Source organism: Canis aureus, chromosome 9 (assembly GCF_053574225.1).
Source record: "Canis aureus isolate CA01 chromosome 9, VMU_Caureus_v.1.0, whole genome shotgun sequence".
Taxonomy (NCBI): Eukaryota; Metazoa; Chordata; class Mammalia; order Carnivora; family Canidae; genus Canis; species Canis aureus.
Genome location: NC_135619.1, coordinates 72764510 through 72773768, shown reverse-complemented (window position 1 = coordinate 72773768; position 9259 = coordinate 72764510). Strand labels below are relative to the sequence as shown.

The window sequence follows — 9259 nt, the reverse complement described above, 5'->3', positions numbered from 1 at the left end:
GGATCCTCTCCATCATACATAGAGGCCTTTGGAAATATGATGAAATTATGGCTCCCAGAAAAATGTGCACATGCACACTTGGGTATCAGAGGGGCTTGTGAACACCATCACGTTTGGGTTGCAGAGGATCTAGGGACCCACCACTCTGGGTGTCACACAACTAAGGCTGAAGTTTGCAAATAGGAATCCTTACAGATCTCAGGAGGTCGATCTGGCTTCTTGGTGGCTCCCAATCAAATTCCAAGGGAGACATTACAACAGATGGCCTGAGAACATCTAGGCCCCCCAAAATGGTTCTGGGATCAAAACATGGATTCACCAAGAATCAACCATTTTCTGCTTTAATTTCATTGCTAACCTGGTAGCCAGTGGACAGGCAAACATAGTCATCTCTGGATTTGGGTGAGGGTTTTAACTGACAGTCCCTCAGGCACCTACAGGAACGAGGAGACATCAGGTCTTTCCATAAAATCATAGAACGGAATTCCTGATCCATGATTGTGGCGAAGAATGCAAGGACCCCGGACAGAGGGGCAGCCACTGGGCCTTCCTTGCCTTCCTCTGCCCAGCAGTGTCCTCACTCACTCATCAAGAGATGGAAGACAGCCCCCAGAGCTGGGGGGGAACTTGATCTCATGGGTGATTGGCCAACTGTGTCCACGGGAGTGGTGGACGGAGCAGGTTCTGCGTTGATGAGACTGGAATCTGCATCTTCATACGCTGGGGTGAGAGCACCGCTCTGACACTGCGCGAGGTGAGGGCAACGGCACTGCTGGAGGAAAGGTGACCTGCTGGGACCCCACACCAGAAGTGGACATCCCTGTTCCTACAGGGATGACTGCCCAGAGGCCACCGTGGTCTGACGGACTGAGTCACAGCCTACTTAGTAGCTTGGGGATGGTTTCACTTTGCAGTTAAGTAATCTTTAATAAGCTTGTTTAGAAAAGAAAAAGACAAAAAGCAAAGGGGATAACTACTTGTTATGGCAGCGTTCTCAGGGAGGGGCCGGCCAGAGATGATGGTGTTCCTTCCAGGTTTCGCCACAACATCCACTAAGCTGCTTCCAAGATGTTTCTGGTTGGCGCCATCCCAGAGCCTATTCATGCTGGGGTCTGTGGGCTTCCTGCCACAGAAGTTGCCAGGGTCCTGGGTGAGCAGGAGAAGAGGTCAGGTCCGGGAAGGAAGGCAGATCCCAAGGTCATGGCTGTGCTTTGGGCCTGGGCGGTTGGGTGGGGAAGGGGGTGGATTCACAAAGGTAGGCTCTGGGGCTTGGTGAGGGTCCTGAGCCCCTTCTGTGTGGGGGGACCCTTATAGCTCAATGGTGACCAACCATATCCACATTCATCCCATGCCCACAGTGGCTTCAGGGTGTAGACAGTATCAGCTCCACGTTCAGGAGTGGGAAATGTAGGCCAAGGGAAGTAAGGTGACTCTCCAAGGCACATCTGGCAGAGAGGATGTAGTCAGGGCTTTCCGGGCCTCCACCTCTGCTACTTTGCACCGTGATGCCTTCTGGGCCATATTCTGGGACCGCACATTTTCCCATCTAGCAGTGCTTATGAAGAAAATTCAAGACAAAGATTTCCACTTCTGGAAGCAGGTCTCTACCTTCTTCTCCCAGCCCACTATGTCCTGGATCCTTCCTCAGCACCCAGCACCCCATACCCAGCACCCAGCACGATGCCAGGTACCTCAGCTGCTTCACCCCCTCTTTTTTAAATTGTAATTTTAAAATTGTTCTGAAACTTTCTCCCAGTGCCGTTCCAACTGGCTCCTCATCAAAGCTTGTCTTTCCATGTTTCCTAGTCCTTGACCGGAATATCAGAAAGTCTGGAAGAATCCATGGAGCACAGGAAAGATGACTTCTAGATCTTTCCACCAACCAAAAGCATTATCTTTAACAATGAAAATAATCATAGGTTTTGGGATGGTTTCACAGAAAACTGTAGTCTTCCAAACCTGGACCCAGGCTTTGGGAGCTCCGCTCACTCTCTCACGGGCTGTGTCATGCTGCCTGTAGCACATTGTTCCTCTGAGACTCTATCTTCTCACATAAAATCAATATAGTTGCTATGAAGACTGAGGAAGATAATGTGAGAGTGGACTCAATGCTTGGCAAGTGTCAGGTACATTGTCAAGATGAACACATGTCCTTCCCTTATTATAGGCAGTCAGGACCCAAAACTTCCATCCATCCATCCACCCACCCACCCACCCACCCACCATCCATCCATCCATCCACTCATCCATCCATCCAATCACTGATCCATCCATTCACTCATCCATCCACTCATCCATCCATTGATCCATCCATCCAACCACTCATCCATCCATCCATCCATCCATCCATCCATCCATCCATCCACTCATCCATCCACTCATCCATCCATTGATCCATCCATCCATCCACTCATCCATCCATCCATCCTTCCATCCATCCATCCACTCATCCATCCATCCACTCATCCATCCATCCACTCATCCATCCATTGATCCATCCATCCAACCACTCATCCATCCATCCATCCATCCATCCATCCATCCATCCACTCATCCATCCACTCATCCATCCATTGATCCATCCATCCATCCACTCATCCATCCATCCATCCTTCCATCCATCCATCCACTCATCCATCCATCCACTCATCCATCCATCCACTCATCCATCCATTGATCCATCCATCCAACCACTCATCCATCCATCCATCCATCCATCCATCCATCCATCCACTCATCCATCCACTCATCCATCCATTGATCCATCCATCCATCCACTCATCCATCCATCCATCCTTCCATCCATCCATCCACTCATCCATCCATCCACCCATCATCCGTCCATACATACATACAGTCCTGGGCCCTGGATGGTTTCATAGCACTGGGTTTCTGTAGTCTGAACCCAGTGTTCTTACAACTCCCCACAGCTGCCTCTCAAATTCCACTTTCTGCTCCAAAACTGAGACTTTTCTAAGGACTCATTGGAAGGCCCTTTGCATTGCTCTTTGGCAAAGACTTTCCATGAGACCTTTATAGAAGGCTTCCCAGTATGGTTTGTCCCTCCTGCCCCCTCCCACCTTGCACACCCCCATTCCTTAGTGTGTTGCATTATGGAACCTAAAGATGGAAACAGAACGGTTACCCTTTTCAAGTTGATTCCCAAGAGAAAACTGAACGAGGAAACCCACTGTCGCGTGACCCCTGTCACAGCTACAAAAGCTCTGGAGGCCTGGAGAGCTGGGCATCAGATGTTTATTCACTTGGTGCCAATCCTTAGTGAGGAGGACAAATTTAAGTGAAGAAATGAGCAAAACAACCCAAGATGAGCTGAGAGTGCTTCCTTTTCTCTTTTCTTCATTTTTTTTAAAATGGTATCCAAGACTGAGGTTCTTTTCAATATGTCAGGCTTTTCAAAAAAAAATGATTAAAACGCACCAGATTATTAAATAGAGCTGTTTCAGACTTAATTTAGCAAACTGTAACATTTTTATCATTTTTATAAAGCCCTTTTTAATGAAAACCGTCTGCAAGGAGACCAAATATCGAGGCTGAAATCATGTTTTCTCTGTATTTGTTATCCGTGAAGACGTCGTTTCCAGATTTTACAGCAAGAATAAATTTCATTTCGGAGTTTGGGCCTCCGCAGCAGTGCCACACATCTCTGGACTTTCCAATTTACAACACAAGAAGCTAATCCTGCTATAATTTTTCATCCTTGCCAGCTCCTGACCACAATCTCATACCTTCCTTGCCTCTTTGTAAGTGGAGCACTTGTAGCAACATTCGACTCAATGTGTTTATTTTATATGAGCCCAAAAAATGTTGTTCTAATAAGCATAAACATATTTTCTCGGTGACAAAACATTTTCATCCCCTTAGTCCTGATTTCACAGGTCACCACTGGCTGCCAGTTCCCACGAGCAGTGTCCCCAGTCCGCTGGGCGGTAGGCAGGAGGCGTCAGAGGTGGTTTTCCACGGCACCGCGCGGGGTCTGTTTGGGAGCTGTGCCTGCCCGTCCGGCATCCCGGCCTGCCCTGGACACCTTTCCAGTGACACCTCGTTAACAGAGGTGAGACTTCCAGCCCCGGAAATCGTGGCTGGGCCAATACCCTAATGCTCCCTCGGAAGTGATTGCTCAGGTCCAAGACCCCCTGACCTGGCGGAGTGGCCGCCCCATGACCACGGGCTTTGCTCCTTGTTGGAAGTTGAGTCAGCTGGAGGATGCAGAGTTGCATGAGGTGGGCCAGGCCCTGAGGCCCCAGCCAAGTAAGGTCATGACTGGCACACATCGGGCCGGAATTAAGCTCTGCCTAGAGGGGGCCACTCACCTGGTTTGGTCCCTTTGGCTTTCCTCGCTTGGCTGCAGAAGTCAGCTGGGGCCATGAGGCCATTCCTTGGGTCCTTCTGGAGGGCATGCTGTGAACTCAGGGATCTCTGGCAAGAAGAGGATTTGACGAGGGTAATGGAGCCCAGAGCCTAGAAGGGGGACCTGTCCACCTGAGGTATGATAGCCAGCATCCCAGCAATAGGCAGAGACTAGGGGACTGTCCCTTTCTGCCCAGCAAGCCAGCTTTGACTGGATTCTGAGAGAAGCATCGGTCCCCCTTCTGTGAGGATGGGATGGGAGGGGTCACCATGACCAGGGCCGTCAAGAGGGCAGTCTCGGCTCTGGGTCGGGTCCCCACGTGCTGCTGGATGCGGGGAAAGGGTCTGGGTCACCCACCTGGATGCCCCCTGCAGGGGCAGTTGGTGGCAGTTTGCTTCGAGGGCTGAGCTGTCACCCGGGACTAGAAGTGGGTGACGACCATCCTGGTCTGCCAAGGCCTGGGCTTTCCTGGGATGTGGGGCTTTCGGGGCCAACACCAGGAGAGTCCCAGACAAGGCAGGATGAGCTGGTCACCCCACCCGGGAGGCAGGTGGTGTCTATACCACTGTCTCTGGGGGCAAGTCACTTTCTGTAGGGGTCCGTGTTGGACGGGGCTCCCCTCTGCCATGGTGCAACACCCTTTGTGTCCCCCAGTGGCGTGGGGGTGTCCTCCCCGCTACCCCTGTCCCCTGTAGTTAGGTGGAGGAGCATGTTACTGCCCATGGTCATGCTCAGGCCTCAACATCACAGGCCGGGCACCCAGACACCTGATTCCCTGGGTAACTGGCCTCCCCAGGAGGCCAACTGTCCCACCTGACATGCGGAGACACAGAAGCCAGAGCGGGGTGGGACTTACCGAGGTCACCCAGTGAGCGAGTGATGTGGCGAGGACTAGATCCTTCCTAGGTCCCTGATCCCGGCCCAAGGCTGTCTCCACCCCAGGCCATGCCCGGGCCTGGCCCCAGCCAACCTCCCCACACATTCTTCCAAGAAGTTAGGCCAACTTCCAGTTCAGCTGAGGTCACCGAGAACCCCTCGCTGCTTATGTCACATCCAGCCTCACGCTCCCCATCAATGCAAATACCCCCAACTGGCCCTACCGCCAAACTAGCAATCTTCCGAACCCCATGCTGCGAGAAACAAAGGTCCAATTCAGCCTCCCGGGTGGGAAAGGGGATCTCATTAAGGCCCTGGCAGCCAACGTGGGGGCCGAGGTATTGTTTTTAATGGAAAAACAAGAATTTGCTGTTATGTGTTAGATTAAAGGCTTTATCCAGGGGAATTAATCGGATTGCTACTGGCCTTGGGTCGCATAGCCTTTGACTTCACATCCTGGGAGAAGGCACAGACCGGGGCCGCGAAATTGGTTCATTTCTCTTTCTGATATTTAATGAAGCCCCAGACAGCTCGAGCACGGCTTCTCCTCCCCGGGGCGGCTGCGAATTACCTCTCACCTGCGCTCCCCACCGTCTCGGAGCAGACGCCAGCCGACCCCCTCTCCCCCCCGCCAGCCCATCTCACACGCCCTGCCAGATTCATCATCCAAAACCAGCTCTGGTCACGAACTGCCGCTGCTCAGAGGCCTGCTGGGCCTGCCCACTGCCTCCAGAATCGTGTTCAAACTCTCTCGTCCCCTGAGCTCCTGTTTCAACAAATTTTAACTTTTTACTGGAGTATGATGCACCAGCGGAAAAGTACATGGATCGAAGGGGTACACATTGCATTTCCATAAAGTGAGAGGCACACGCCTTCAGCCAGCCTCCTCCAGAGGAAGAAACACAAACACAGTCTGGCCAGTGCCCCCCACCCACGCCCTGAAACCCACCACCACGCCTCCCATCAGGTTAGCAGCCCTCCAGCCCCAGGGGTGATCATTATCCTGATTTCTGCACTTTTTCTTTTTCTGCTTATTGAGTTTTTACACTCGAAATCCAACATCGTGTCGTGGACTTCTCCGTGATGTATTCAACAAGCTTTGCAAGTGTTGCGTCTGGTACCTCCGCAGGCTGGCAAGCAGGACAGCTGCACGCTCCCCGCCGCCCTGCATTACCACTGTCCCCGATGGTCGGGCCAGAGACCCCCTCCCCTGGGATCCCCTTCGGATCGCCCTCCTTCCTGAGAGCTGACCCACGGGTGAGAATGTTCCCCACCCGAACCCCTCCAGATCGTGCGTCGGCCTTGGTTGGAGAGGGCGCCGTCCAGGTGTGGGGACGGTCCCTGGCTAAGCACTTGCTCACAGGGGGAGCTTCTTAAATGAACGGCAACTATCATATAGTTACTGAATTCCAGTTTCTTTCCCATCTTGGGGGTGGGGGGGTTGGGGCCTTGCTTGGGGCCTTGCTACGAATTGTTACAGATTTCAGGTGGTGGGGCATTCTGGAAAGAGAAGAAGAGACACCAAGAAGAGAGGGGGGCTGGGGGGGCACTTGAGTCTTTCAAGCACCCACGTCATGCAAACCCCAAAGGGCAAAAAAAATGATAATAAAATAAAATAAATAAAATAAATAAAAACCCGAAGGGTGCTCTGCTGACCATTTCCCAGCCCGGCCGCTCTACGCCTCCTTAGGCGACTTCGATTCCCCTACCCGCTGTGGGCTCCGTGCAGCTTGCTCACCCTCTCTGAGCATCTGTTTTCTCCTCGGTAAGGTAGGCGTCACGAGTCCATCCTGCGGGGCTGTTGTGGGTCCCGGTGACAACGAGGCAAAGAGCTGGCCTGGGGCTCGGCCTGTAGAAGCACCCACTAAGTCACGGCCGTGGTTATAACCTTCGTGTCCAGTCTGCATCTGGCAGAAAGTCGGAAAACCTCTTCCCACCTTTGGAAGGAGGCTCGAGAAGTGGCCAGTAGGGTCTCTGCAGCCCCAGCCGCCTCCCTGGCCTCTTTCCCCACTTTGCAGACCCTGCTGGATGTGACCCCACTGGAGGTATAGCCAGGAGCCCCTGCTACCAAGCGGGGGACACCCATTTTCTTCAAACTGGTCCAGAGGAGGGCTCTGGCCCAGCAGAGGCGACAACAGCCACAGTGACTCTGGGCGTCCCCAGCACCCCGCCCGAGATCTGATGCCCCCAGAACACAGAAATGGCTCTGAAAGCTTCTGAGAGCTTTCCAACTCAGCTAGGCCCAGACCTGGGGTCCAGCTGCTGCTCAGGTGCAGCACAGACCAGGGTGATGGGCCGGGGGGCGGGGGGACACCTTCTCTCCACTCCCCCCACCCCGAGGTGTCAGTGACTGAGAACACCCCAGAGCTCCGCCTTCCTCCTGCACACCTGCCTCTCCTTCCAGCACAGAGCCCTCCTGGGAGGGTCCCCGTGAGACCCCAGCCCTCCTGGTCACTGGGGACAGCGGTGTGGCTTTCACTCCCCAGGGGCCTACCAAGGTCGGTCCGCACTTCAGGCCAAACGAACGTCCTGCCCGCACTGGAGATGTTCCACATTACGAATAGCCCAGCATCAGGAGACAGAGGGACGATGCCAGAACCCCGAGGTCGGGTAGGACCGTCCCGAGCAGGACGCAAGCCCCGGCAGCCGCAAACGGAAACCACCAGGCCTCCGAGCACTAGGACCAGCCCAACAGATCTATGGCAGCCCGGAGGGAACATCTGCAACATCTCTGATAGACGGAGGGGCGATACCCTTAGTAAACAGAGGCTCGGGGCGCCCGGGTGGCTCAGCGGTTGAGCATCGGCCTTGGGCTCAGGGCGTGATCTCGGGGTCCCGGGATCCAGTCCCATGTCGGGCTCCCTGCATGGAGTCTGTCTCTCCCTCTGCCTGTGTCTCTGCCTCTCTCTGTGTCTCTCATGAATAAATAAATAAAATCTTTAAAAAAAATAAACACAGGCTCTTACAAATTAATTAGAAATAGCTCTCGACGGAAAATGGACAGAGACTCTGAACAGGCAATTCACAGAAGAGGAGGCAAATCAGCAGCAGACATCCGAAGGGCCTCTCAACCGGGAATATTTAGATGACAAAAGCAAACAATGAGATGTTTTTTGAACGTTTTTTTTTTCATCTGTGACATTGGCCCAACACCCGGGGCTGACAGGGGCGTGCGGCATGGTGCCTGCGGACGCATCCACAGCCAAGAGCCCGGGGACGACATTGGGGTGGGGGGTGGGGGACAGTTTGGCAGGATATTCCATAACAGAAAATGCACGGATGCTCAGACCCACCAATTCGGCTTGCAGGGACCTAACTTTATTTACAGGGATGGCTGTGTGTGTGTGTGTGTGTGTGTGTGTGTGTGAGCCGGACACGTGCTGCCCACTTGCTCCTTGTGTCTGTAGAGCTCTTACCTTGGCCCCCACAGAAATAGGGTGATGTCCTCCCCCCCACCCCGTGAAGAGGTGTAGGCCGAGGGCAGGAGCAGGTGTCCTCCAGCCTGGCACCTGCTGTGCCATTGCCCCTCCCCACCCCCAGGCCCCAGGCCCCGGGCCCTTGCCCGTCTAGGACCAGAGCCTCACTCCCTTGCTCTCAGAGGCCAGCTGGTTCCCTGGCCTCGTGTCATTCCTGAGCAGGTTTCCACGCCGGCTCTTCGACCCTCCCTCCTGGGGCTGTGGCAGGGCACGTGTGACTGTCCCCCGGTGCAGCCAGCTCTCAGAGGACACCTTGGAAGAGCAGTTTCAGTGTCGGCTCTTGGGTCTGGGGGCTTGGGCACCTCAGCCAGGCAGGCTATCCCGTGCATGAGCTGGCTACCCAGGGCGCTCCCGGGGCCTCCGGCACCTGTTCCGGGGTGGGGGTTCAGGGGCCCGGCCACCCACTCTTACCCCCGCTCATTATCACCAACTCTGGGTCCCAGGATCGGCCCAAAGCGGCTGGTTGTTCCGGCCTGAGGTGGGGGTGGTGTCTGCCCCTTCCTATCGGACCAGCTGCAGCCTCCTGGGAGAGACCCCG

At 54.2% G+C, this 9259-nt stretch overlaps 1 long non-coding RNA gene across 1 annotated transcript; it reads right to left on the bottom strand.

The window, feature by feature from the left end:
• Window positions 1-345: 345 nt before the first annotated feature.
• On the bottom strand, window positions 346-5373 carry LOC144320210 (uncharacterized). The gene is made up of 3 exons (XR_013385768.1): window positions 5226-5373; window positions 4332-4437; window positions 346-1146 (listed from the first exon to the last, which is right to left on the bottom strand). It is a non-coding gene; the product is annotated as an uncharacterized LOC144320210 (long non-coding RNA).
• Window positions 5374-9259: the final 3886 nt, after the last annotated feature.